At 39.7% G+C, this 27,955-nt stretch overlaps 1 long non-coding RNA gene across 1 annotated transcript; it reads left to right on the forward strand.

Annotated features, from left to right (window-relative positions):
* Positions 1–132: 132 nt before the first annotated feature.
* Positions 133–25,699, forward strand: LOC106017770 (uncharacterized). The gene is made up of 4 exons (XR_002403433.4): positions 133–336; positions 562–747; positions 23,312–23,403; positions 25,145–25,699. It is a non-coding gene; the product is annotated as an uncharacterized lncRNA (long non-coding RNA).
* The last annotated feature ends 2,256 nt before the right edge of the window (positions 25,700–27,955 follow it).

Below are 27,955 nucleotides of genomic sequence, written 5' to 3' on the forward strand. Positions count from 1 at the left end.
TGAGATTTATATTGGAGCTGGAGTAGCCCTAAATGAAAGAAACAAATTTCTGAGTATTTCAAAGCAGAGTAGGTCCGTCCTACTGCTGGAATCCTCCTTCTATTGTGAAAACAAGACAGAAACTTCTCGCTGCTGTGGCAGGCTGTGAGTTTTGAGAAGCCTGACCAGTTCTGGAGTGTCTCCAAGGTGTTGATCGGTTCATCAGTGCCTTCAGCTGGGGACTCCCCAGCTGCTGCCTTCAGACGGGCAGAGTACTGCCGTGCTCCAGCTGGCCTCTGTGTGGTCTCTGCAGAAAAGGCTCAACTCTGTCCTGCTCCTGAGATCAAAAGGGCTGTGGTACAGTTTGGCATGGCTTTGGGTCAGTTAGAAAGCAATGGGATGGGATTGGAATACCTTACTCTACCACTGCTCAGGACTTGTCCTGACCTCCTGCTGGTTTGGGAGTCTGTGTTCCAGAAGCAACCTCTGATGTTGTCCATCTCCCTGTTCCCAAAGATATCCTGCAAAGGAAATTGCTTTTTTGTTTGTGTATGTGTAAATCTCCCTTGAATTTTGAGGTAGCAGTGGGATGAACAGTCCTGTCCAAGTGCTTGTTGAGAGAGGAATTCTTTAATTCTCCCGGTTCTCTCTGACTTCCCATCTTGAAGAAGGATGCTTGGCAGCACGCTTCCAGATCCCAGCTGAGACCTCACACCCTTGTCACGTCAGAAAAAGTCCGTCTAGTGAATCATTGATCTGGGCTGAAATGTGAGTACTTTGTACCTTACATTGTTTGGCTCAAAATGTTTGAAAGACATTTAAATTAAATTATTTTAAATAAGTGGCATTGAACGTTCAGTGTTGCAGCAGGTGGTTGTAAATTTCTTTAGAAGTCATTACAGTAACTCGGTCTTTGTACGTGCTGCCACAGATGGGAATGCTGATGGCACAGCTAGAGCTGTCCTGGGAGAGGCTGGCGGTTGCCACTGAGGTGTGTCTTACTCAGACCCAAGGCAGAAAAACTGGATGAGGCAGTTCTTGGGTTGCTTGATTTTTTTATTTTATTTTTTTCTTCCTGTATTTACAGAATTCTTGGCTTCAGCAGCCTCTGGACAAACAGGGAAGTGTCTATGCTAACTTCAGCTCTTAGCGATATGCTCACATCTCCCAGTCCTGTGGTTTTCCCAAATACTTTTTCTCGTTAGAGAGGAAGAGATGCTTGGAAAACTTCAGCAGGTTAGAAAGGAAAGAAGCAGTCACTCCCAGCAGCAGCCTGGCAAGGCTGCACAAAGGAGCAGTCTCAAAGCAGCAATCTTGAAATGTTTCAACCAACACATGATTATCAAGTAGCTCTTTGCAGCCTTCAGGAGAAAATGTTTCTCCCCATTAGAGGCGTGTGTCTCACTCTTAGACCATTGTTTGATTGCCCATTACGAACACAATGTGATCGCCAAGTCTCTGCGCATTTACCTGTTGTACCATTATGTTTTCCCTGCCAAGTTTCCCCTGTTCTGTTTAAGTAAGATTTATCAGTTTGATAAAGTAGTTGTACAAGTGCTATTGCAGGAGGAAGAAAATCTTACTCCACGTAGCCTTGACTTCTCCTTTTTATCCCATTTTGATGCAATCAGCTCCTCATAAACTGATACCCTCCGTGAATGTAAATTTCATTAAAGCCCTCTTGGTTCCTTGCCCACTTCTCCACTATGAATCCGATTGCTGTTATTATTTCTGCCTGTGTCACTTTTATTTTCTCTTACCTTTTTCCCCTCGGTTTTATGTAAATAATGTTTGGATAATGGAGTGAAATGGTTTCCATGGTGCTGAACAAATACAGGTCACAGTGTGTGGGACTTCTCTGCACCTGAACATAAAGGTGAACATGTATATAATTTTTAATTATTTGGTTTCTTACAACTAAGAAAGAAGTTTTGTATATCTTGTAACATCATTTTTGTTGAAGAGAAAAATTAGTTCATTATGAATTCTGCAAAAATAGTTTTGCCTTTCAAATGGTAATTTTTTCACTGTATTCATATCCTTTTTTCTTTTTTTTTTCTTTTTCCTTTTTTTTTTTTTTTTCCTTTTAAAATGACACTATCATGCATTACACCATCTGATTAAAAAATTTGCTGGAATAATATTTGCACTGAACATCTGTCATTGGCAGCTGTAAATATGTTCTGTATTTATCTACAAGAAATCGAGTTAAGAGCCCCTTACAGCCAGCAGAACTTTTGTTGAGCAGTACGAGGGGTCTGATTGCGTGGTTCTCAAGCATTTTCTTTAGATGCAGATGTCCTCAGATGGGTTAATCGTATGGACCATTAACTTTGAAGCCAAACTGACATTATATGGGCTTTTTTTAAACTGCTCCACAACACTTACTGTCACGGAGAACAGTTGCAAACTCAACTTTTGCAGCAGAATTGGGATTTGACTGCAGAGGGTCAGCAATCCCTGCAGGGCAGGCCTGGGGAACGTCACAGGCTGTAGCACCTGCGAGCACCAGGGCCCCGGAGGGCTGGGCGGGCTCTGCTGTGGCGTGCCAAGCACCACAGCACTGCACCTTTACTGCCACAGTCACACGGGGAGCACGAGAGCAAAGAGTTTTCCTGGGGTTACTGTCACACATGCATTTTTTGTGCTGGGTCTGAATAGTGGCCTGAGCAAAATCAGCAGATGATGTGTTGTGAGAAGAGAAATAGATATTAATGTCCTAGTCCGTGCTGCATGCACCTCTCCATAGGTTTTGTATGGCTTTCTTACCCACTGCAAACAGTGAAAGAGGATTTCATTGATCCTCAGTGAAAGAGGATGATACAATGGATTTTGTGATCTTTATCTTATTGTCTGAGTTGCTATCTAAATAGAATTTACATTGTCTATCCCTACGTAGATCCTGTCTTCCCCCATAAACTCTAGAGAGAAGTTCAATGGGTTCTGTGCTTCTTTGCCAAGAGCCAAAGTCACTGCAGCTGTGACTTACAAGCTTCTGGAAGCCACTCGTGTAGGCAACAGGCATGATCCTGATTCTTACCTTCAATCCATATATTCCTCACATAACATGGTAATGCAGCATCACATTGACCAGGTGGTGCTGATGAATCCTAAAAGGAAGGTGTAAGAACCTGCTTTTTAAAAATCAGAAGTAGTTGTTTTGTTATTCATTAAACTTGCTTCTTTGTTTTATGTTGGATCTCGGAGCAATGGACTTTAAATACAAAAATTTGCAGCAAATGAATACCTTGACTAGCAGATGAAAATACATTCTCATCAAGATATTATAGGAAATCTTTCAGAAACAAAGTAGCGCCTCCTTCTCTGAACCTCATCCTGGGATGTGTTTCAATAAAAAAAAAAAAAAAAAAATCCAGAAGGAAGGTTCCTTAATTGAAAATTCCCTTCCAAAATGTTTAAGGCATTTACACCCAGACCAAGTTCCACCTGCTAGGGATACACAAGCCATTCTGAAGTTGTAGGATAGCTATCGGTGACTAGAAACAACACCATGTGACTTAAACAACTAATCAGACAGAAAAATAAATGCTCAAGCCAACAGGCTCAAGAATAGTCTGAGGGCAATCTTTAGTTATCCTTGTTATTGTAAATGAGTCGTTGAATAAATCAAAGTAACTTATAAATGAATATAATAAATGAGTATCAACAGAAGTTTATATAGGGATAATTCATAAGCAGAAGAGGGTGGTACATTTGTCAAAAAAATGTTCAGTGCACGTAATTCATCTATTACTCTAATCATCACCTTGAATTGGTCCTGGTGATGAATAAGGAGTTAGTACGGCCTCTACCCTGATACCAAGGTACGTTGTCCTCAGCTGCTGGCCTTCAATGATCCCATTGCCACCTTCTGCACCAGATGGAGATTGAGTGAGCTCTTGGCATAGCCTCCTGCTGTAGCCCCTGCAGTAGCTGGTCTGAAGGTGACGGAGGGATGAGTGACTGCTGCGAGGACCTGATCTGAGCTGTGCAGTGGTGTGATAGACCCAGGATGGGAGGTACGCAGAGCACTGCAGAGCCCTCATTGTCCTTCCTCCTGCCATTCTCTGCCTGGAAGTCTGTTTTTTAAGAAGTCCAGTGAGCACAGTGCTTTGGGTCTGCTTCCACCCTGCTGTCAGGTGGCCCCTCAGCAAGTTCCATTTTTGCCCCACAATAGGTAACAAAATGCCATTAAAGGAGGGCCTGTAGCTAAGGTGTGAAGTGTAGGGAAGGAGCTAAAAGATTTGCTTCTGACTTCTCAGTGGTCACCTCAAGGTTATTTAAGCTCTGAAGTTATTTTATTTGAATTTTCCCTTCACCACTTTGAAGGGCAGTGTTTGTAGCTGCTCGTGTGCTGCAGTGGGTGCTCTAGAACATCGCTACGAAGTATGTGAATGCGGCTGAACCCCTGCCACACAATAAATACCGCTCTGCAGAGCAGGAGAGTTCTCCAAGGACATCGTTGCTTGGTTCGATGGACATCCCACTTCCATACCTTCTGGAAGCCACATCGTCTGCCTGCATTTTAGCTTCCTCAGGGTTTTTTGTGCAGAAGCCAAAACTTTGGACAATGGAGATTTGCCTCAGAGCTGTTACGAGTAAAAGATGCATCACTAATGCATTGTGCCACGGGACCAAATGAGAACTTAGTCTCATTACAATGTTGCTCAAGGAAGAGCATTGTAGATGTTCCCCACTCTGAATGAACACAGTTTGTCTGGGTAAATTACAGCAGGGTTATGCTGATCCCACTGTGTGCAGGATGGGCCAGAATTCAGGTATTTAACATGCACCTTATCTAATACAGTAAATGTGAGAGGCTGTGTCAGGCACTAAACAACACTAAAGCAAGACCTCTGGCTTTTGTGGTCTCATAGATAAGAAAATAGATGTTGTACAATGTTTTGTTTTGGAAGTGCTCTGTGTAAAAGAAGAAAGCACAGGAAACTGGTGGTTTTGGCAAAAGCACTTATGTCAGATGCACCTTAAACTGCGAGAGGTGATCGCTGTCAAGAGTTGCTGTGGTGTGGGACAGGCTTTCTCCATCATTTTACCCTGATTATGTGATGAGTTTAAAAGAAAAAGGGGTTTGTAAAGGAGGTGCAGAATATGCACTTGCACCAAAGTGGACTTGAATTCAGATCCTGCAGCTTTCAGATCCTATAGATCTACAATTAGTTCTTCAATTACAAAGCAAGTGGTGTGCAATTAGAAGTCCCTTTTGCTGCAACATTGAGGGTATCAGTGTAAATATTCCGCCTATGTACATAATCTCCTGTATCTCTTAGGATATTTTAAAGGGATTAGGTACTATATAATTTTTCTCTTTTAACACTGTGTTTAGAATAATGTTGTAGTTCATCAGTTTAAAACAAAACCAATAATATGGGATTAACGTAGGTCACTAAATCAGACCTCCCATCTTTGTCCTTACTATTTAAAGGAACAACTGTTTGAGCTCTTTTTGCACTGTTGAATACAAACATCGTATTTTTGAAATCATGTCTAGATTATAAAATGAAGATAGTTATCTTTTATTTTTTTCCTGTGTCATGTTCCAGATTAAGGGTACCAGACTGATAACAACAGTCTTTAACAGATATTAATAAATATAATTTTCCCTGAAGTTTTGACATCAAAAAGTTTGTGAGGAGAATTATGGCACTTATTATCAGCAGTATGTTATGGGCTAAATTTAGTTACTGATGTTATAGGAAACTATGGGAAGTAGTTTTGGTTTAGATTGAGGCTGAATCAAAGAAACCCACCCTTCTCAGAAATTAATGGATGCTTTCATTCTTCCTGGCAGAGCTACTTTATCATTCATATGACTAAACAGACAATCAATTTAACAGCAACGTATGGGAATGGAGGGAATGAACAAATAAGCTATGAATGATGAGAATAGAAAAATCAAGCCCCCCTCCCTTATTCTCTTTTAATGGCTAATACCAACAGGGACAAGACCAGTAAAAAGAGGTTAATGAATTGCAAAGATCCTTTAGAAAGTGATTGACTGGTATTGAAGCTCAGTCAAATCAGTCATAAATATTTACTTTTATTAGCAACAGTGGGTTGCCTGTTATTTTCAATTGATTTTTAAAGCTGTCAAAAATCTACCACTGTGACTATTATCAAGTGTTTTATTTAATCAATATTTTCAAGCTACAAAGAGCTGGATGAAGCACTGTCCTGAAACTATTTCCTGTCTGTTTTGTAAGTATTGCTCACAAAAGATTAAAAGAGGGAAGTTAAAACAAGATTCACTATACCATGCAGACTAATCATCCCAATCGTTTCTCTGCAACATTTAGTCACTCATATTTAATGTAACATCCACGCTGGGTGTGTTGGTCCATGATAATCTCCATTAGAGCAGTTAGGGTCCCTAAACCTGTACTTCTGTTACGCATTTTACTGGTTTGGAAGGAGCTGTAACAGATACCTACCGCACACTTTATTTCTACCTAATGAGATGAGTGGGATCGAGAACTCCAAGAGTTAAACTGGCGGTGGCGTTGCTGTTAGTGAGTACCATGCTCAGATCCACCCGCAAAAAATACCACATTCTGCTGCAAAAAACAGATCGAGAGAAGAGCCTTTCTGAAGTTGCTGCCTAGACAATCTGTGCCATGAAAATATTTTCAAGGTGGTGTTGGCTACATTAAAGCCTAATAATAAAATTCAAAGGAAAATAACAAAAGGAATTTCCTGGAGATAACAACAAAGAGTTAACATTTCCCAGGGCAGACAAGTTTCCAATTCAATTAGTTTTAATGAACCTTCTGCTCACTGGTTACTGAACTAGAAAGAACAGCAATAAATGCCCAGAGGAAAGAGAGAGAGGATATTAAAGGAGGGTTAGTGTATAGTATATAAATTTCCAAGTTGACTAAAAGAGTAGCCTTGATATAGTTTTAGGAACCAAAACTGCAATATCATGTATGCTTTCTCTTTTCAGCAAGCGTATTGGGTAAACCATGATCTCTTTTGATTCTGCCAAACTATTGACTCTCTATTGTCTCTGAAATCCTTATAGTTTGCAGAAAATGGCAAACTATATTTTCAGTTGATTTTGTAATCAACTGAATAGAGTTCTTAAAAAATGGGCTACAGTATTAGTATTTCATAAATCAAGCATAGAGAAAACATGAGTTAATAAAGAAATGAAAAAGCAAATATAAATGCTATAGTGAGAACTCTGCATTGAATGCCTTTTTAATATAAAATGCACTGTAATTTTTTCTTTTTAATCTTTGAAGGTGTTATCCAGCCTGTTATTAACAGTATTTCCATACAAATTTGCTCTAAGTTTAAACACTATTTTTATATGAATTTTGGCCTCTTAAATTATGCTATATAATTTCGCTTTTGTATTTTCAGAGCCCAACAGTACATGCTAGATTTTGGTTAACCTAAAACCACACAGAAGCATATATTTACACATCTGTGTTGGCTTAATATTTGACGTAAATAGTATATATTAATGTCCTGCATATTGTATTCTCCCTCCTTTTTTTCTCCCATTCACTGAATTTCCATGGAGTTAGTTATGTGTTCATTGCATATACATGCATCTTTTGAAACTTAAGATATTTCAGTCTGTTCTCTTCTATTAACCATTTAAAAGCCTGTTTAAACATGTTAAAAACAATTTTTAGTATGTTCTAAACAGATGCATATTGTCATTCATCTGCAATCTAATAGGAATTTATGAAGCACAGAAATCTGTTTTTTTCCTTTTCCGTGTAAGTTAAAAGAAAAATCACATGCTGAATTTTAATAATAATATTTATACGTTTAGTCACAATGCTGTTCAAGCAAGCAGATTTTCAATTGTATATAGTCCCAATTTATCTATACATTTCCATTCCCTGTTCTTCGTTCAAGCAAAGCTTAGGCTCCTACATCTTTAGTGCAGCCCATGTTTCAGTATAGCTATGTGCTGTAAGTGAAAATCATTTTTACAGCTACCTTAAAAAAATAAAATACTTATCCTAAAAAAATGCTTTAGCATTATTTAGGTTTAAGAAAGGAGATCTCACATCATTTTCTTACTGTTTAGTTAGCAAGATCAGCATCAAAAGAATGAGAGGTTTGGGACTGTATTTCTGTTTCAATTTTGCAATGTATATAGTAGATTGATTTGTTAAGATAAAAAAAATAAATCCAGTAAGTAACTGCAAACGCAGTTCTTTTTTGTTAAAGTACTAAAATAATCAAAATTTTATTGTCCATGCCATCATTTTAGCACTGTGTTAGCAGATGTTAGAGCATCTAGGTAGTGAAATATAGCAGATATAGCAGATGACAGCCTTTTATACTTTTTACAAGTCAGATTTTTTTGAAGTACAAGGAACTTTTCATTTTATTTTTTCATTCTGCAGTCTTTGTAACATCTCAGGAAAGTATGACGATAATTGTGCAGGCTGTTTATGAAAGGACAGATGAATGGGCGAAGCAAAGTTCTCTAGAAACACAAATCTTTATCAAGACTGTCCTGAAAGGACAGGACTGAGAACTAAAAGTGCAGAATCACTGCAGCTCCGCTCCCTGCAACAACTGCCCAGATAGCCAGGCTTCGTCTCGTTGGGCAGTGCTGGAGGAATGGTGAAACACATTAGCAGAGCTCTGCTGTTAACCTACTGCAGCTGGAAGGACAAAACTGGGGAACGTGAAGATTCCTGAAATTAGCCAGTGGGTCTTTAATTGGTGCCCTATGGATTTTCTTGTTATTCACTGAATTTGGTCGCTGTTTGCACTGGAAATATTTGTTCTGTTAAGTTGCATATTCAGTGGTGAGTCATATATTCATTTTTAACAGCAGAAACTACAACCCCGGTATACCAAGATTTCCAGAGCTAATATTTAGCATGAAGCAGGCCGACAACTTCCTTTCCAGTTTATTAAATACCAGTAAATCGCAGTGGGGAATTATGGGAAGGTGAACATGAACAATAGAGAAGATAAAATAACTCTGACTTCCAGTTTCTGAAATAGCAACTAAAACTCTAGAACTTGCCTCTAAGATATTACAAGAACTTTGTCAAGTAGCACATGAGAAAATAGAGCCCACAGCCATATAGTAAGCAAAAAAATTCTGTTTGAGTATTGACATGACAGTTTTTGAAAGTTCAAGCAGAAAACCAATTATAATGAGCACTGAAAAGCCCGAAGCCCTGCTGTTCAATAAATAAAAAAGTACAACAAACTATTTTCCAAAAAGGTTCTAGAGAGTTTCTTCTTGTCCCACTACTTACAATATGATTACATAAATAGTCTCTATTTGCTGTTGAATTGCCAGGCAGCTGTATTAAAGTACAAATCAAATCAAGTCAGGATTAGAAAGTAAAAGAGCATGGTTTAAAGTAATCTATCCCCCAGGAACTGTGCTCAGATTCATCAAACAGAGCTTAAAGTACAGTATATCTTATACCCTTGTGTTTCCATGCTGCACTGCTGCAAAACCAGTTATTATTTTTGATATCCAGAGAATGTTGCTCGTAGCTTTAGGAGGCTCACTTGCTTATTTAAAGTACTACAAACCTTATCTGTCACTTATTATTATTTCTCTTGGTTAAGATTCATGAGGAGGACGTAAGTGTGGAAGACAAGAAGCTTCTTTATTGATCAGATCATATTTGCCTCTGCTGAATTACTCTAAATATGCGCTACGGATAAAGGAATGATCTGTTTTCTTCTCGGTTACCAGTGATCTCCAGGTGCAGTATTTTTAAAAGCTTAGGTACCGCACATCGTTCTGCCTCCTCAGCAGCGGAGCACGCTTCCTCCGCGTGTGTTTGGAGGACCCAGATCAAGGAGCTTTGTGTGCACAACAGTGCTAACTCCTGTTTACCTCATAAAACATTTTCGTGTTGTTTTAGGAGCTTAATGAGTGTAAATTATATGTGATGAGTATGTTTTTATAAAGCTTTTTTGTCTTGCTGTTTTGAGGCCATGAAAGTGCAGAAGACCCCTTGTATTGAAGAGGATCGCACACTGACTGGTTTGCCAGAGGAAGGGCAGAGACTTTGTCTATTTGTGTGTCCTTGTTTGTTAGAACCGGGACTTGTACTGAGCAGAATCAAATTCTTATCACTCCTTACTGCAAAAAGCAACATAGAAAAATAAAAATGCATAAACATGAATTTAAATTAAAAAAAAAAAATGTCCTTCAATACTTAGCAGCTGTGTGCTAACAGATACCCTCTGTATTTCCTTTACGGAAACAACAGCCATCCCTAAGCATCAGTTGTCCGCTTAATAACAGCGGTGTGGGTTTATAAGGCAGGTCATTAAGCAGCGTCTGTTCTTTGCAGTGGGTGTAGCCACAGCCTGCTACGGCGCGCAGTGCTCGTCTCGTTGGTCAGCACAGGCTGCCGGGCTGAGCAAAGACAAGGAGTTTGGAAGTCGGAGACGTAATGCTGCCTGACAATGATTTCCTGCATGACCTGTGCCATCAGAATGACTGTCTGTATCGCTGCCTCTCCTTGTGCAGAGCAGGGATGCTGACAGTCACCCCTCTCAGGACAGCACACGCAGGAGTGCTTGCCACACGGAGCCCTGTATGAGTGCAAGGGGTTAGCATGGAAAGTGCATGTTGGTTTGGGCACACTGAAATCAGGGTAAAATCACGTAACCAAACCTTAATGACAACCAAAAGCATGTGCACACTCCAAGAAATGCTGTAATGGCTCACACAGTCCACAGGATGTGCGGTGCTCCCTCAGTTTTTAGAGGCAGTTGTGGTCTTCCCCATGCCAGTCTCCTCACAGGTGTCCCTTGTGTTCATTCTTTGGGAGCTCCAGCACGGTGTTGTTGTGAGTTGGTTATTGGCACTCTGCTGATGGAGAACACCCCAAGTTAAACACAGAATGGCACCTTGATAGTATCGTTGGTAGCTCCATCAGGAAGGTTAAAACACAGCAACCTGAAAATGAATCTTGTCGGTGACTTTTTCAGCTGTTGTGCACTGGGCTGGAGGTGATGAGAAGGGTGGTGTTAAAGTGAGCCACTTGTTGTAGCTCTTCCCCAGAAGCTTCATACAGGGAAATAAGTCTGTTGTATAGTTATTTCTCTACCACTGTGTAGTATTGTACTGTTGTTTCTTCTGGTTTCCCAGTGAGTGGAGAGAGAATGGGGACACACTCCTCCTTTTTGCCTTCTTCAAGATTTGCACAAATTACACATCTTTATTCATGTTATTTTATAAGCCAGCGGTGGATAGCACAGCGTATGTGTGATTAGACAAATGTTAGTTTTTTAAAATATAATCACCATCTTTCCTCCCCACTGCCCCTCCTGTGCTTAAATTAGTCTTAACAATTTTGGGGAATCTTTTAATGAAGTATTGATTTTTATCAAGGACATCAAACTAAAGGTAAATGTACCGTCGTGTCATGTTTAAAAAAAAAAAACAATACAAAAAACCCCGAGCCCCAGTATATTACAGGTAAACTAAGATAAATGACTTAAGTGCTCAGTTTGTGGAGTAAATTGAAACCATACATCACAGGCTTTCATTATTTTATATTATAAATACTGTAAAGAGTAGGAAAGATGATTGAACAGTAATGCAAAATTAGTATTAATTGTCATGACGCTGTTGATGAGGAAATATGTGCTTTTAATATAAGTAATGCGGAGTAATCATTATAACAAAAGTTATTTTTTTATAGCTAGTGATTGCAGGGTGATAATCAGAAGACTATGACATCCATTAAATTGCCCTTCCCTGATCCTGCATGAAGAAATGAAGGGATCTGTGTTAATTTTAAAGCTCCCTTTGATTGGGTGAACCTGTCTCTGTTTTGTGTGACACTGCTGCCACAGGTCATTGCCTGGTGCAGTGTACCATGAAACAAACAAATAGAAAAAGGCACCTTCTGGCACTTTAAGTTTCCCTGCCATCTGACTGCAGCCCCGGTGGTTTGAAATGATGAAAAGCATAGCCTTGGAAAAATCTTCCTATGGTTAGATTGGGAAAAATGAGTATGATTATCACATGTGCTGGGAAGGGCAGGATAGACAGCTGAAGTCATCTCAAAACTCAAGAGAAAAGAAGAAGACAAGAGGTCACAATTATATTCTAGTATCACCCTCCCTTTCACAGAGATCTGATATATTCGGTTTGTTCTTGTATGGTGCTTAGGGAAGTTCTAATTAAGGGAAGAAAGAATTTTGACACATGTGAAGCAGAGATCAATATTTAGCACTATAATCAGCAATTCCTGATGGTTTGACAATGTCACTATACACACTGTAACTATCCATTATTCTCGGAGAAGGGAGCCAGGCGGAGGCTAACAGGCTTACTGCAAGCTATCATGAATCACATAAAGCAGTGCCTCATTCACTTCTATTTGTCTTCCTTTTCATCTTCATTCATCCTTATAAAGAAGGCTGCACTGCCACCAGCCTTGAAAGCCACCATGCTTCTGTGCTGCAGCGGGAAGGAAAGCAGTTGCTAAAGGCGTGCGTTGCATGAAAGCAGCAGCTGATCCCCACGGAGCGGGTGGATGTTTGGGACACCCACAGAGGTGTAGTACCACCTAACGCTGACACGGCTGTTGGCACTTGGTGAGCAACAGAGTATTCCAACAACTGGTAGTGCAATGGGAAGTGGTTACAGGGACGTTAGGCAGTAGCCAAAGCCCCCAATTGCGTCTCCTTTAACAAGAAATGGAGAGATCAGGCAAGTTATTTTTAGGGTATGATCCTGTACCTGCTTAAATTGATGGCATCCAGCTCTAATGGTGTAGCAGTAAAAGAAAAATGGAGAGAGAGAACAAGCTGAATCTCCAGTTTTTGCTACTTGTACATCCAAGACAATCAATCATCCTGTTTACTACTTGAACTCGGAGCATAGCTGGTAGAGCATTAGAGAGAAGAATGACACACAAATGAAGCCCCTGTTTGCTTTCGTTTTGTTCTCTCGTGATCAGTGCTTTAATTATTTGAACGGGGAAATCTGCAAGACGTTTGTGAAATGCTCACGGGTCGCAAAATTTTACATGTTTTCATACAAATGGAAGTGTGCGTGTGTGTTCTGCTGTTCTCCAGGCATCATTTGCAGTTTTGCTTTAGAAATCGTGGTCCCTCCAATTTGGAAGCAGAAATAAGGCATGTGACTGGTCTTGTCTGAACAGACCATGAATACTGAATATTCAAGGCAAATTTGGAGGAAATTGTGAGCTGAAAATTATCTGAACTATTCAAGTTTACACAGATTATGAAGACATTAGCAGATGCCCAACTCAGTTTATGAATCTTTCATAAACAATGATAAATTTGCAATACAAAATGCCATCAGCTCCAGTTTGGGTGTAATGTTGATCATAATAAAATGAAAGCACAATTTGTTTGGGTATGAATGTGTGAGTGATATAGTATTTTGGATGACAGTGCTTGATGAAACTTGATTCTGGCAACAAGATGACATTTCCACCTAATTTAAATGGAAAGTAAAATTGTTAAAATAATAAGAATTAAAATGTGAAATTCAGCATGCCTTTACATAATGTCTTGAAAAATCTGCTGGCAAACTTCCAGTCAAAATCATTGCAATGGGGGTTATGATTTTCTTTTTCAAATTGGTAAATTACCATGGAGTACTACAGTATGTTCCTAATATGTGTAAGCAATCCAATGCTTTAACATGCTCCCTCTTTGTTTTTGAGCAAGAAACTAGGATTTCATATTCAAATAGCTGAATAATACTATTTTGGTTTTGATTCTGAGTTTTTAATATTCTCAAAAGTGATTTTGCTATTTATCTGCATATCCTAAAATCTCCAGTACTAATTTGGCAGTGCAGCTAACGTGCATAGCTTCAGCTTGAAGAAATAAACACTTTGTAAAATGTAATAGAATAACTCGGGGCCATTTAACATAGAGAACATTATTTCACACCGTTCTCTTAACGTTACCAGTCATGCAGCATGCATTGCCTTTCTGTTGGTGGGAGTGAAAAGCACCCAGTGCCCTGCGTTTCAGGTTGTCGTCTGGTTCTGCCTGCTCCCTGCCTGTCGAGAGGCCAGATCGTGGCCGGTGCTGAGTGTGCCCGCGCTGCTCAGCGCTGCCGTGGGCTTTGGCAGCGTCCGGCAGCACTCAGAACCTGGCAGGATTGGGATCTAAGTGAGATGCTGACACAGGCTCTCATCCTGACTATCCCAAGTAGCACTAATTAAGGGCTGTCCAACTGTGCTTTCTGTTGAGCAGTTTGCTCCAGTGGGTGACAGGAAACAGCCTGGGATCTGTCTGCAGAATGACATAACAAAGAAGGAAGAAAAAAAACACCCTCAGAGAGGGTGGGCTGGAATAGAAAGCCCTAAACTAGACTTGAATTGCATATTTTGTTATCATAAATATGTAATCTCAGATTAAGCACTGCAGCTTGTTATGTTACTGCTTTCATTATACATTTATTAGAGCTCCAGTGGTTACTCTAAGTGATAATTATAGAGAAGCATAAATTAATAAGGAACTTGGGGAATGATCTTCCCTTTGTTAGAAAGGTTATCAATAAATCTTCCCTTTTCTTATACATATATAGATATAACGATGGCCAGCATTGCCATTACTCAAGCTGTAGACTGGGAGATACAACACAGCGAGGCAGGGCTGGGAAGGATTTGCCTGGATGCTGTGTGGAGGCCAGCAGGCAGCTCCACAGGGAGGTTATAAAAAAGATCCATCGGAGCAGTTTGTTTGGAGACAAATTCAGCCCAAAGTTTGCTTTCCTGTTTATGAGTGGCCCTCACCCCCAGAATGATCCCTAAGAAAGGTCTTGCTGGAAATCACATCATTGCTCCTGATGCCCTGGTGCGGGTTGGAAAAGGCAGCATTACAAAGGGGTTCTCTGAAAACCAAGGAAGGCACCCAACGTGTTTCCTTGAGCCTAGCCTGGGTCACTCTGATCTTCATTATTGTCCTCCGAGATGACATTACGTTAGTAAAGCACAGCAAGACCCAGCATTGCTTACTGAGAGCCCTGAGCAATAACACCTCCTACTTGCAGCCGAGTCTCATAAATACTGTCTGGCCTACTCCGCTACTGTCCTTTTACAGTGGTATCATTTAATTGTAAACCAAAGATCAAAGGTCTTTAACTCTTTAACCAAATTCCAATGTCTGCCAAATTCAATAGCTGTCATTCCCTTAGAAAAAGACAGTGTAATATGTGCGTTCTGATCTAATTTTATAGAAAAAGACAGAATTTACATACTGTTTATTTAGTTAAGTCTCTAAAATCAATACCTTTGTCTGTAGCTCTTTTATTTAAAATACATCATGACATTGCAAACTGCTATATAAATGAATTTTTCTAAACCACACATGTTGTTAATGTTTTTCTATTGCACATTTTTTTAAAAGTTTGAATCATAGCATTTAATAGATCAACTTAAATGTATTTTAATATTGGATTACTAAAGAATGTTAAGTTTTACATTTCTAAAATTATAAATATTATTTCAAAAGGTCAGTCATTTGCCCAAGACTTATCTGTCCAATGGAGAACATATTTCAAACCATCCAGACACAGAAACTGATCATGTTAAATACTAAGAAAAAATGAAATCCTTTAATACTGTTTTTTTCAGTAGTAGAGAGGAGAGGAGCAGTCTTGGGTAAAACCCTTAATGAAAGTACTTCAGTAGGCTACCAGCAGGGTTTCAGAAAAACAAAACCTTTTTTTTTTTTTTAGTGGAAATGAAATGTAATTCATGGTCTTCATTTACATGTAGGTTAAAGAGTATTGTTGAGTCTGTAAGCAGATGTAAGAAGAATTTTTATCATTGTTGCTTTGGCCTGAGCTGAATATCATTAGCCTGGGTGACTGCACTGCTTCCAGTGCCCAGGTTAGCTTCAGCTTAGGTGTGCTAAATTATTGATATTGTAAAACATTATTTAGACTCGTGTTTGATTGAAATACCATTACTGTGATGAAGACAGTCACCAAAGACCTGTCAGTGCCCTAGTCAATCAGTGTCCTCGAGAGCCTTTGTGTAAGGCAGGAGGGAACCAGTTGTTGTTTGTGCAGGCTGAGGTCTTTGACTTCAGATCAACCACGTATGGATTTCGTGCACGAAGATAGACTTCTCCTGGGCCAGAGAAGGTTCTGTGCAAGCAGTGCAGAGAGCCCTGAAACTGTGCCTGTGTGCACGGGCTGCCCTCCTGCCAGGTGGAACTCAGCTGGGTTGATCTGTGGTGTAACCTGCCCTCCTGAAGGGTGGAGGAGGTCGGGTATGAGCAGTGTGCTGAGGGTCCAAGCCTGGGAACAGTTCATTTGGGGCTGCTGAACTGCCCACCTCATCAAAACTGAAATCTCATTTGTTTCTTTTCTTGATTTCACCTCGTTTCCCCTCCCTAGATTTCAACTCTTCTAGGATAAAGTCATCAATTTTTCTAGCCAGCGTTTCTTACTTCTGTTGGAGTTTTCATTGTCTGGAGACTTATTTATTTATTTATTTATAATCTAGGGAAAAAGTATTCTTTTTAGCATTTACTTTTTATCCTTACTTCAGGAGTTCAAGACCACGATGAGTCTCAGAACTAGTTCTTCTGCACAGTGACATGAAACCTTGCTGAAGTGGTTATAAAAATTCTCTTCAAAACTGAGGAGCTAATTATTTGTTCATCTTTTAGCTGTGTAAACTTTGTGTGAGGGTGTTTTGAAGCTTACTTGATTGATATCATACCCTTTTGCCCTGAATATTGAGCCAACCAGCAGTACTGAACTGGTTGGTGGGAGCGGAGCTGCTCATCTGAGAGTCTTTTTTTTTTTATTGTACCGCTCATCTCAGCGGACAGGTTGTTCATACAGCTCCAACAGAGACATCTGGTCCTAACGAAGCTCCAGCTGATTGGCCTTCTCTCTTCCCCAGTGCCTAGTGTCCATATAGTTAAATCCTACAGCAGTTTTCTTTATGCCTGCATGCACGGGATCTTGGAAACAAATGACGCGTATCCTGCAGGGTTGAAGTGACCATACGCGCACAGCAGCAGTGTCAGTTACAGATATTTGGGACTTTACTCCAGCCTATCATAAGTTTGTCTGATGGCCAGGGGCCTGTTGTTTTGTTTTATTTTCCCTCGATTTGTTCCTTTTCACTGGATGCTTCCATTTATTTCCCTAGAGCCATCAGTAACTTGATAGATGAATTAGCTTTTGTGCTTGGGCAGATAAAGTGGTGTATGATTGAACAAAACCAATCAGTTTCAAACTCTATTAGAAATGGAAAATCAACATTAACTTCATATTTCAGTCCCTCCTCCCTGCTTTTTAACAGATATATTCAAATTTGCTGCCTTTACTTTTTTTTTTTTTTTTTTTCCTTGATATGAGCCCATGTTCTGAATGGAAGTTTTAAAACCTAGTAAAAATTATTGCAGCTGTTTGCTATAAGCTCATAGTTTGTACAGTAGCATGCTATTAATCAAAGGGCAATTATTTAGTTGTAGGAAGTAGTAGAACAACTCCTGGAAGTATCTCTCCTTTGTGATGTTTAACTGCTATCTGAAAAATGGCTTCCACGAAGTTTTTCTTTTTTTCTTTTTTTTTTTTTTTTTCCTTTTTCCCCCAGGATAAATCATAGTCCTGACTAGTGTATATACATTAAACATGGAAGAACTTAATTTTCCTGCATAAGCAAAACCAGAGCAACTTGATAAATAATTTTTTTATGTTCATCTTGCATAAAATATTTAGTTTATGTGGCAGCAAAGTCAAACTATGTTGAGAAAGGAATTATAGTATAGTTATAGCATTCCTGGGCTGTTCACTTTAGTTTAAAAATCAAATGTGGGTGGTTTGGGTTTCTGCAATTTAATATTTCCGTTGATGATCTTGATGAAAGTGTAAAATAATTACTGGAAGAGTCTGCAGGTGATACCAAGATTAAATAGTTAGCAAATATTGAATAGGACAGATCTCTGGAATAGAGACTTCATTTTTACGTACCAGTATGTATTTAGACTACACAACCAGGAATAAAACGTGTTCAAGGATTGAATGCACGGAGGAAGGCATCATCCTAGGAATCAGTCTCCCTGGAAAAGGCTCAATCATCGCAGTGATGTACTGAAGTGCCACGTCCAGTTGTGCTGTGGTGAGATGGATGTTAATGAATTTCAGAATGCTCTGAAAGATTAAAGGAGTAAGGGAGCCCCATGATTTTTAGCTCCCATGATTTATACTGAAAGACTGTAGAAGTTCACCTGCCTATCTGAGTGAAGACATGGTTAAGGAATTATTTGATCAAAACCCAGAGGTCCTTATGAAGGTCAAACTTTCTTAGACTGACGAGCCCATTAACAGAGGTCGTTTTGTAGATGGATGTGTAAGTGTCACTTCCACACTCGCTCTTGCTCTCCCGGCACACACTCCTGTTGTGGGTGACGCGGCGGAGCCACTGCACGGCCGCCCTCCGTGGTGGGAGCTGCTGGGCCCTGGGAGCTCTCCCGAGGCGTGGAGAAGTCCTGCTGGCTTCTGGCCTTCCTCCCGATTCATAGCTGATGTATGCTGCTTGTCGTGCATCCTGGTGGACCCTATTTCTTGGAATATACTGGAAACAACTGTGTAATCAGTCCCTGCTCACGGCGGGGTGCTCAGGCCAGACTTCCAAAATTAGCCACAGGCATGCTTAATCTCTTTTAAACACATAATTTACGTGTTTATGCATTTAGGAAGTGTAAGCAGTTAGAAATTGTCTGATTCACAATTTGCGTACTAGTCTCACCTGACTTAACTGCCTTACAAAAAGTTCCTGCCTGTTCCTAGCGGTGTGAGGAAGACTCAGGCCTCAGGAGTCACTTTTTAAATTTTAGTATTCAAGCACTCGCCCTGCTTTTCTTAGAAAGTGAAGGGTTAGAGGGTTATTCTTTTGTGATTGCTCATTTAAAAATGCAAACAAAACCTTTTTATTGATTTGTGTGTATTGGCAGAATTACTGTAATTGCATCAAATGACATAATTGGTGTAAATAGGTGTAATGATGTCATTACCATGTGTGATTGTGACATTTAGCAGTGTAATTAAAAGGTATAATGACATGTTAAAAGTCCTTATTAAAGTATGCAAGAAAGGCTCTGCAGGTGGACAGAGCATGATTTTAAAAATTCAATATTGCTGTCATTCTTTCATATTCTTTTCAAAACAACAAAAGCCATTAGGTCACATCAAAACTGATTTTTAAAACCAAAGGTCTGAACCTGCAAAGCCTTTCTCAGCTGGGTAGGTTCTCGGCAGCACCCTCAGTGACTTTGGGGGATTTGGTCTCAGCAGGAAAGTCTGCTCAGGGAACTTGGGCCCATTTCTGTTTAAGCCTTCTTGTGGAACATTTCTCCAACAGCACCAGGTTGGTTTCCTTCATGAGCAGGCAGGTTTCATAAAGTTGTAGGATAATTCAGGTTGGAAGGGACCTCAAGAGATCACCAAACTCCTGCTCAAAGTAGCAGCAGCTCCGAGGCTTCCTCTCCAGGGATATTGAAAATAGTTTTAAAATTCCCAAAGGATGAATTGATACACCAGGTACCAAGAGACTTTCATTATATTTATCCAAATGAACATCTAAATGTATTTTTAGATCTCTGAATGCCCCATTTCCCAAGCAGAATGCTATATGTGACACAAAAGTCCTTTGCTGCATGCTTGCAATGACACTTGGTGGTTTGTACACATAAGAGGTACATACGTGCCAAGGTTTCTGTCAAGTCCCAGTGCAGGCTCTGACCATTCCTACAAATGTATCCCTCTCCAGAGAGTAAAACTATTTTTTTTATTGCTTAAAGAGCTGTTTTTTTGAAGACGATCCATGTTAAGTACAGCTTTTGCTTTATATCAGATTATAGATTGTGGTTTTTTAGTTTATATTTATTTTTTTCCATTTCTGTGTGAATTATTCAGATAACCCAGGTAACTGTTCTCCAGTCTTCTGCCTCCCCCAGACTTTTAAAACATAGTGCCTGGATTTGACTGATGTAATTCCAGGTCTTTTGGATAAATGTGTGTGTGTTGCACATTAGGTGGTATGATAAGCCAGTGAAAGGACTGGGCTGAGCAAGTGGTGCATGGGTGTAGCTGGTTCCTTGCATGAGTGCAAGGACCCTGCCGTGAACGCTTCCCTTCCCCCTTGAAGCTGCAGGTATGAGTGCATGCTATATTAAGAGGCCACTGTGGAATAAAATGTTAACTATTAATGTTCTGTTGTGTGAAAGGACTCTTGTACACATGGTACTACCAAGATTATGCCTACTGAAAAATTATTTATTTTTCACTGTGTTTATCTCATAAATTGATGGCTTTATTCATTTTTTTACCCTCTGTATTCATTGGTTTACATTTTACTCAGTTGTTAAAAATTTTCCTTTCTCTGTTCAGAGAAAACAAGAACATTTATCACTAGGACTCAGGCCAGGTGTAATACAGAGCGCTGCTAAATCAGGTACCTCCTGCTGGGGCTGTCCTTATGCGGGCTTCAATACCAGCTCATCAGAGCTTCTTATCTGGTTGAATATTTCTTTGATTTCCAAGCTTTGAAATAGATACAGAATTGTATTTTGGAAAATCAACTACTTCATTAAACGTTGGGATGGCTCAAAAACATTAGAAAAAAAAAAAAAAGAAGACTTTTGAAATTAAACCTGTTTTTGCCTTTATCTTGTGAGCTGCAGATTTTGTCTCCCTAAAAAACGGATATGATTAAGGAATGAAATGCAAGACTCAGGTGTATTTCCTAACCTCTTCACATGTTGGATGCTGCACTAGGTGGTGTGCTGGTGGTTGTTCTCAATGCTAGATTCCTGTGAAATATTACTGAACAGCCCCCTGCTCCCTCCCCACCCCAACCCCCCTTTTTGAGCATATCTGGTATGCACAGACACTCAAGCATAGCTTTACTTGCTCTAACAGTACATGCTCATCTGTTTTAGTGGTCTTGAGTTCATCACAGTTGTGTGAGTTAAAATATTTGCTGGATTTAAGCAACATAGTTCTGAAGGTACTTTGAGAGTAAACAAAATCTGAGGTACTGCTGAGGTTTTGGTTTTTTCCTGACTGAATCTATAGATCAAACTGCTGATGGGCCTTTGCACATTTAATTCCGACCTTCCTGGAGCATCACACTTCTGTGAGCTGTTGGGATAAACTGCCCAGTACACCGACAGCGGTTCACTTTGAAGAGGAGTTTTCTTACTCCTATGACAAGGGAATGTATTTTCTTATTATCATACCTTGCCATTGCTTTCTCTTTTTCAGATACTTATCTGCAGTTTTAATTACCAATGTGGTTGACATTGGAGTTGAACAGATAAATTGAATTGCACAGTTGCAGCATATAGACTGCCACCCCCTTTCTGAACAGTTTGTAAATAGGATATGCTTTCTTCTTGCTTGGCTTAATCATTCCCAGTTTCTCTGCTAGGAAATTCCCGGAACTGTGTTACTTGCTTTGTGTGGATGGTAGGCATAATTGGGAAGAGATTTTATTTTATTTATTTGTTTATTTATTTTATCTGTTAAGTGCTTTCTGTGACTTCAGTGGGAGTCCCGAGGAGCACTCACTTTCCTACATTCTGCAGATGTTCCTGTATAGACAATTTCTGATCTGTGCAAACAGCTCTGAAATGATGTGCAAAGTTTGCAGTTTTTGGAAATGGGAACTGTCCTTCAGCATCGCATGCAGCGCAGATGGTCTGGAGTCCCTTGTGTTCTGCTCACCATTTCTGATCTTTGCTTTTTCATTTTTTCTTTCTTGGTGTTGGTCAAATGACTTCTCCCAGCCCATAAGTATCAATACTTGTATATTTCCATTTAGTATTTTATTCTTGAATGAAGCCTTCTGGCGGAAACATTATTTAGGACTTCGCTTTCTACATTCAGTTTCTAGAGGACTGTTGTCAGCATCTGGTGGAGCACTTCATGCTTGTTCTTTTCTGAAATAGACTCCTGATAATGTTCCACTGCTTTTAAAACAGACCTTTGTGGTTCCAACACAGATCATTCTGGGTCAGAACTGCAGGAATCAGTCAAGATGTTGAACCAGCTGAGCTCTGTGATGGCTTTGCCCAGTGATCATAGTGAGATGGGGCCTTGTATAGCGGCCTTGTTTAATGTAGGAGTGCGTTTGGTGGTCTCGTGCCAGAGTACCACTTCAGAGTTTGATGGAACCTCCGACCAGTGCGGGATCCTTGGGATGGCAGGCAGAACGTGTCATGGCATTTGTTGTGAAGCTCAAGCTTTGCCCTGAAGTCGGTTCCTTTTCTGAAGCCCTGTCACTTTGCTTATATTGATTAGGAAGGACTGAAACCGTTGCTTTTCTCTGGTGCTCCCTCTTGCTAATGAGTAGTTAATTCAACCACAGGAGGATTTGACTATTTACTGTTCATAAATTATGAGGCAAAGTCCAACCACAATATGAATTATGTTCCAACTGATTTAATATTGCAAAATGTTTTTTTTTTTTTGTTTTTTTTTTTCTTTTTTTTTTTTTTTCTTTTTTTTTTTTTTCTCACCTAGTGTGCTAATAATAGCCTGTGTTGACACCACATGGGTAATTTCCTTCAGAGTATATGTTCTGTACAGAGCCCGTATGAAACTGTCTCACTGTTCTCTGAGACTGGGTACTGTCATCATGCTTTATTGCATCCAGATGACACAAGTTCTGTTCAGAGATGGGTATTTTCAGTTTAAAATATTGTTTTTATCACAATGTTTATGCAGTATATGTCAGCACTAGTAAGAATAACAGAATAAATAAATATTACCACCCCGGTACGGTTTGGGTATGCATTGAGTTATTCTCAGAGCACTACAGAGACGAACCAAGAAACTACATGCAAGCATGTTCTTTCCTTCCTACAAAGTTCACTTTATTTCATTATACTTCTGGATTGGAGCAGCAGTGTGGAGAGCTGTAAGCTGTTTATTACATCTATTCTGTATCTAGAGGTTGCTGTTTAAGCTCCTTTAAGTTTGAACCTGATGTTTTGATACATTAAATTGGTGCTGTATGAGATATGGGAAGGTCTGGCCCCATGCAGGTGGCTGCACAGCACCTGGGCTAGCTGTGGGGCTGGGTACAGAGGGGCTTCAGACTGCCTGGAGCATGGGTTTGCAACCCTCTGCCCACATGGGAATCTTCTGCCTTAGCATTCTCAGCTCTGCTTAGAAGTTCTCACCTCCCTTTCTTTCTTTAATTCTGGTGAAGGTTTTCCAGCCGTCCTTGAATGAGGTGGTCTGTTGTGCATCCTCGTGGAGACGTGGCTGTGACACAGACCATGATGGCCATGGTGCCCTGTGAGTGACACGTCTGATGCTCGTTTCTTTTACCAGGCCTTGTCAGTGCAAGTGAATGGCCCATACCCACAGAGTCCCTGCTGATTTCAGGAGTACAGATGCGGAATACTGAGTGTGAGACGCTGCTGGTGAGCTGTTCTTGATGGTTTGGTGTTGCTCCTAAAGAAAACCCTATTGCAAACGGCAGCCAACTGCAGATGTGCTAGGATTAGGCTGGGCAGCACAAACACTGTGCCTGCCCAACTCCAGTGTACAAAGCATTGCTGTTCTGCTGCGCTGTGCAGGGCTTCGAGTACACGGTATTAATTCACTGCCAAACAAAATAAATTTGACAGCAGAGAAAGCTCTCTCCAGACTCACTCCTCTTGACACTTGGAAGACTAAACTATTTGTAAAGATACCTGTCACCCACTGACTTTCTTCCTGTGACACCCTCCTGTTCTGTCGAGAGGCTTTTTTAATCCTGCCCCTTCAGTCAACACCTGACAGGACTGGAAATCTAGTCACTCATACGGTGGTCAGTCATACTTTGATAATGTGTCTGTCATTGTGTTAAAACAGTCATACGGTGACATACTTTATGGGCACGAACATGTTTTAGAGATGAACAAAAAGGATTGGCCTTTAAAAAGAAGCAAGGGTAGCATTTCCTCGCAGTGAAAAGACATATAATTTGAAATAATAGTATGTCAATAGTGCTTATAGGAAATTGTTGTAAAATGGGGATTTCAAAACCAGCCTTTAACTGGGCAGCAGGACGGTGGTGCTCTCTAAAGCAGCCCCTTGTCTGGGCATGGTCCTGAAAGCGTTTGGTGCGCAGAGCTGCTGCGGTTGGTTTTATGCGGTTCCATTAGCGGAGCGGCAATGTTGTCAGCAGCAGAAGTTAACGTTGCACAGCACCAGACTGACTCCTAATTGCATACCTTTTGACTGGTAATATTACATAATTTCAAAATGATTGAGTGAATGGTTGTTTCAGATCAGGTGTAAAAGCTTGCAGTTATGATTATATATACGTATCCGGTACTTAACTAACAGTGCTTTTATCATGATGTGTCTGAATATGTATTATGGATGTAATTTTAAGTGACTGCATTTATTAAATCACAGATTATCCATTTCTATCCCAAACTATTAAACTATCCAAACTATTTATAGAAGGTCACTATTAATTTAACAAATAATTAAAAGTGCAGAATGCTTCAAAAGGGTTTGCTGCAAGAATATGATCACTGGGTGTCATGCTGTAATTGCTCATTTAACTAATTTAACAAATCCCAAAGCACCTGGAGAATTTTATTTATTTAGATGTAGATTCTATATTATTTAAAGATGTTTTATTCATGTGATTTTAAATTCATTCACTTAAATCTCTCCAAAGAGAAGCTACAGTTCTTATAATATAGTCTCTTACATCTTCTGATTCTATTGGCTATATTTTTGGAAAGTTAATATTTTGATTTAAAGAGGAGAATTTTATTACGCTAATTATTGCTTGCTAAAATACAAAGTTGCTCACAGTTGTTTGAATGGTAACTAAGTAGTTCTTGTACTGTGTCAAAGTTAAAATAATTCATAATACTGTATGTAAATGCATAATTTAAGATGGTTAAAGATGTACCAAGCAAGGCAGTTAATGTAAGAGTTTGATTAATAATTTTCTAACTGCTTCTATTTTCTTAATACATTTATTCTATCATGTACTCTAAGCATATTAAAATGCATTATCAGTCGGTTAGCAAACCTGCCTTAAGATGTTTGTATTCATGAGGCAACTGTAAGCAAAAGAAACATAGCTTTATTTCACTTACTCTGCTGCTTTGTTCATTAAGCTAATTACTGTATTCTACATTCCTCTTTTTCATCTAGCTTGTTTCTGGAGCTTGATCCTTTCCCAACCCTGAATCGACTGTTACTGAACAGTTGAAGCTGAACAGGAAGGAATTGCAGGTGTCAACTCACAGTTTACAAATATGACATCTCCTCTGGCATAGCTGGAAATATGAAATATTGATTTATGTGCAGTAAAAGGTCTTATAAAAATGATCACATACACATGAGAGATTAATGCGCTGGAGATCAATAGAAATTTCATTCTTGACGCTAGACTGTCACCTATGGTGAAATGCTAAAATACAGAAATCAATATTATCTATGAAATGTCAAATTTATTATAATTATGAGGATGAAAGCTGGCCAAGTGGCTCCCAAGAGAGAAGGAAGGATAGGTTACTGTGCTGAAGCATCCTTCATGTCCCTTGTTCACTTGCTGCCAATTTGAGAGCAATATTGGTGCAGGGGGTTTTCAGGCATTATGTATCACTGTGCAGTAACAAATTCCTCCTGGAATATTTAACTCTTGAAACTGACAGTAACACAAGCATCTTCATAGTCAAATGGTTCGCAAGTTTTAGGGGAATACAGTGCCTGCATCTGTGTGTGCTTATGTACAAAATGCAGAGGCATTTCTCAGCGTAGTTCATAATCTGTTCTGCACTCTGTAGTGCATTGCTTAGGAAAACTGAGTTTTAAAAGTTAAGGTGATCTCTCTGAAATTTAACTTATGCTCACTTGTGTTCTTTGTGATTATATGCTGGGGATGAATTTATCTCTTACCAGACTGCATTTTCTGTGGTCTGAGCTATTAGCTAGTCTCTTAAACGCAGCCCTTCAGTCTGCAGGCAATGCAGTGATTCCCTGAAGGGATTTCTGCGAGTGTGGCAGCTGACCAGCCTCGTGTACCAAGTTTAACAAAGTCTTCCAAAAAGTAACACAAAGCTAAGATTTTGTGACCTTGTAGGAAAACAATGAAAAATAACAGTTTTTTCACATATTCTTTTCTTTTGGTTTAAAGATCTCTTTTAAGTGGGAAAAACTCCCCCCTCCTGAATATTCTCCAAGAATCTTAGTGCAGAACACTTGGACGCAGGGGATCTGTGTCTGGGACTGGTTCTGACATTTGGGAATGCTGCTAGAAGTATTGTGCCATAGCAAAGCTTCTGATTTCAAGAGTTCTTGCAGTTGAGTCCTGTCTATCTGTGAGTATATGTGACAGGAGGGACTACTGATTTTAGCCAAGACAGCAGAAAGTGGTCTCTTCCCATCCCAAACACTCCTGGCACCTGCACAGGCCGCTTAGGTACAGAAATTTGACTTCTCTAGTAACACGTTAACTTATATTTCTATTGTTCAGAGTATTTTATTTCGCTTATCCTGTGTTAGCCATATAAAATATTCCAATATGCTCCGTTTCTACCCTGTACTCCTTCGGTGCTTTTGTTCCTCTTCTGCACCTAACCAGCCAAAATATCCTCATAAGTATCTTTATTTCCCACTAGAGTTCTGTGCTCCATGAGAAGACCTGCTGCCTCTCAAATAGCGTAGGTAACATTCGCTAACTCCTTTTGAGTAGCTGTTGTGTGTAATGAGTTTCTACTTCATTTTTATGGCCTTTGCTCTACTTCTCTTATTTCAGTATTATCCTGTAGATGGGGAGGTGAGAATACTACTCACTCATCATAATGTGACCCTGGTTACTAGTGCCTTTATCTTGGAAAGAAAAAATTCTTTTTGCTTATCAGTGTTTCCTTTTCCTGATCTGTCATGCACACAGTCCTGATCTTGTCTGCCTTACTTGTGGCTTTCTTGGGGGGGCATCAAACAGATATTCCCATGCATCTGTAAAGGAATATAGCGCTGCTGCAGAACTGGTAACAAACTTGGGCTAGGGCAAGATCTGAATTTGCCTGTATAATAGGCAAACGGCCTTTGAATTATTTTTGTTAACATTCAGAAAAACAAAATGGGTGCGTATTCCGATGCAAAGAAGCATTGCATATTGTCGTACTGCTGGCTTGCAAATGACACCTATAGTCATGAATGCAGAGCTCCTTCTGAGTTAATGGACTTCTGGGAGGGACAAGTGCTGCCTTCCTACTACTTTTATGTACTGCAAATTAATTGGCAGAAAAAATATTGCTTGGTCCTCCTGAAAAATAGGGTTTGAACTAGAAAAATTATATAATGCTCTTTATTATTATTATTATTATTATTATTGTTATTGTTATTTTATTTTGAATAGAAAAACAATTGTTCATTAAGAATAATGTAATGGATCAAAGTTTATTGCCTGGCCAGCACAGTTTGGACCGGTGTCAGTCCAAAGACAGTAAGCTGCCATTGAAAATTGTAACCCTGTTTTATACAGAATGCAATTGAGTCAGAAGGACGTTCTTGCCAACTTTTTCAAAAGTACTCTGAATTTGCTGTCCAACCTCAGATGGTTTGAGTCTGATTTTCAGGGATATTATTTACCAGTGTTCCAAGTGAAGTTGTGAAAATCAGGAGCTCGAGTGAGGTTCTGGGCTTGCCAGTACAGATGCACATCACCAGAGACTGAATCTGCTCTTATGACTTCTGCTGGGATGCAAGGCACCTACATAGGGACACTAAGCCTGTAATAGAGCAGAGAGACAGAACCCACACCTTTTACAGCTGTGTCCTAACAATGACAGACTATACTCCACGGTCACAGTTATTCTGAGAAAGAACATTTCAAAAAATAAAAGCACTTCTCTTGAAAGGATGGCTGTGCTGGCAATTATGCATGCCAGATTCCTCCAGGAGGAGGATTCAGCCACTGTTCTTCACAACTGAATGGACTAAACAGATCATTACAGT

Source organism: Anas platyrhynchos, chromosome 7 (assembly GCF_047663525.1).
Source record: "Anas platyrhynchos isolate ZD024472 breed Pekin duck chromosome 7, IASCAAS_PekinDuck_T2T, whole genome shotgun sequence".
In the NCBI taxonomy this organism is placed as follows: Eukaryota; Metazoa; Chordata; class Aves; order Anseriformes; family Anatidae; genus Anas; species Anas platyrhynchos.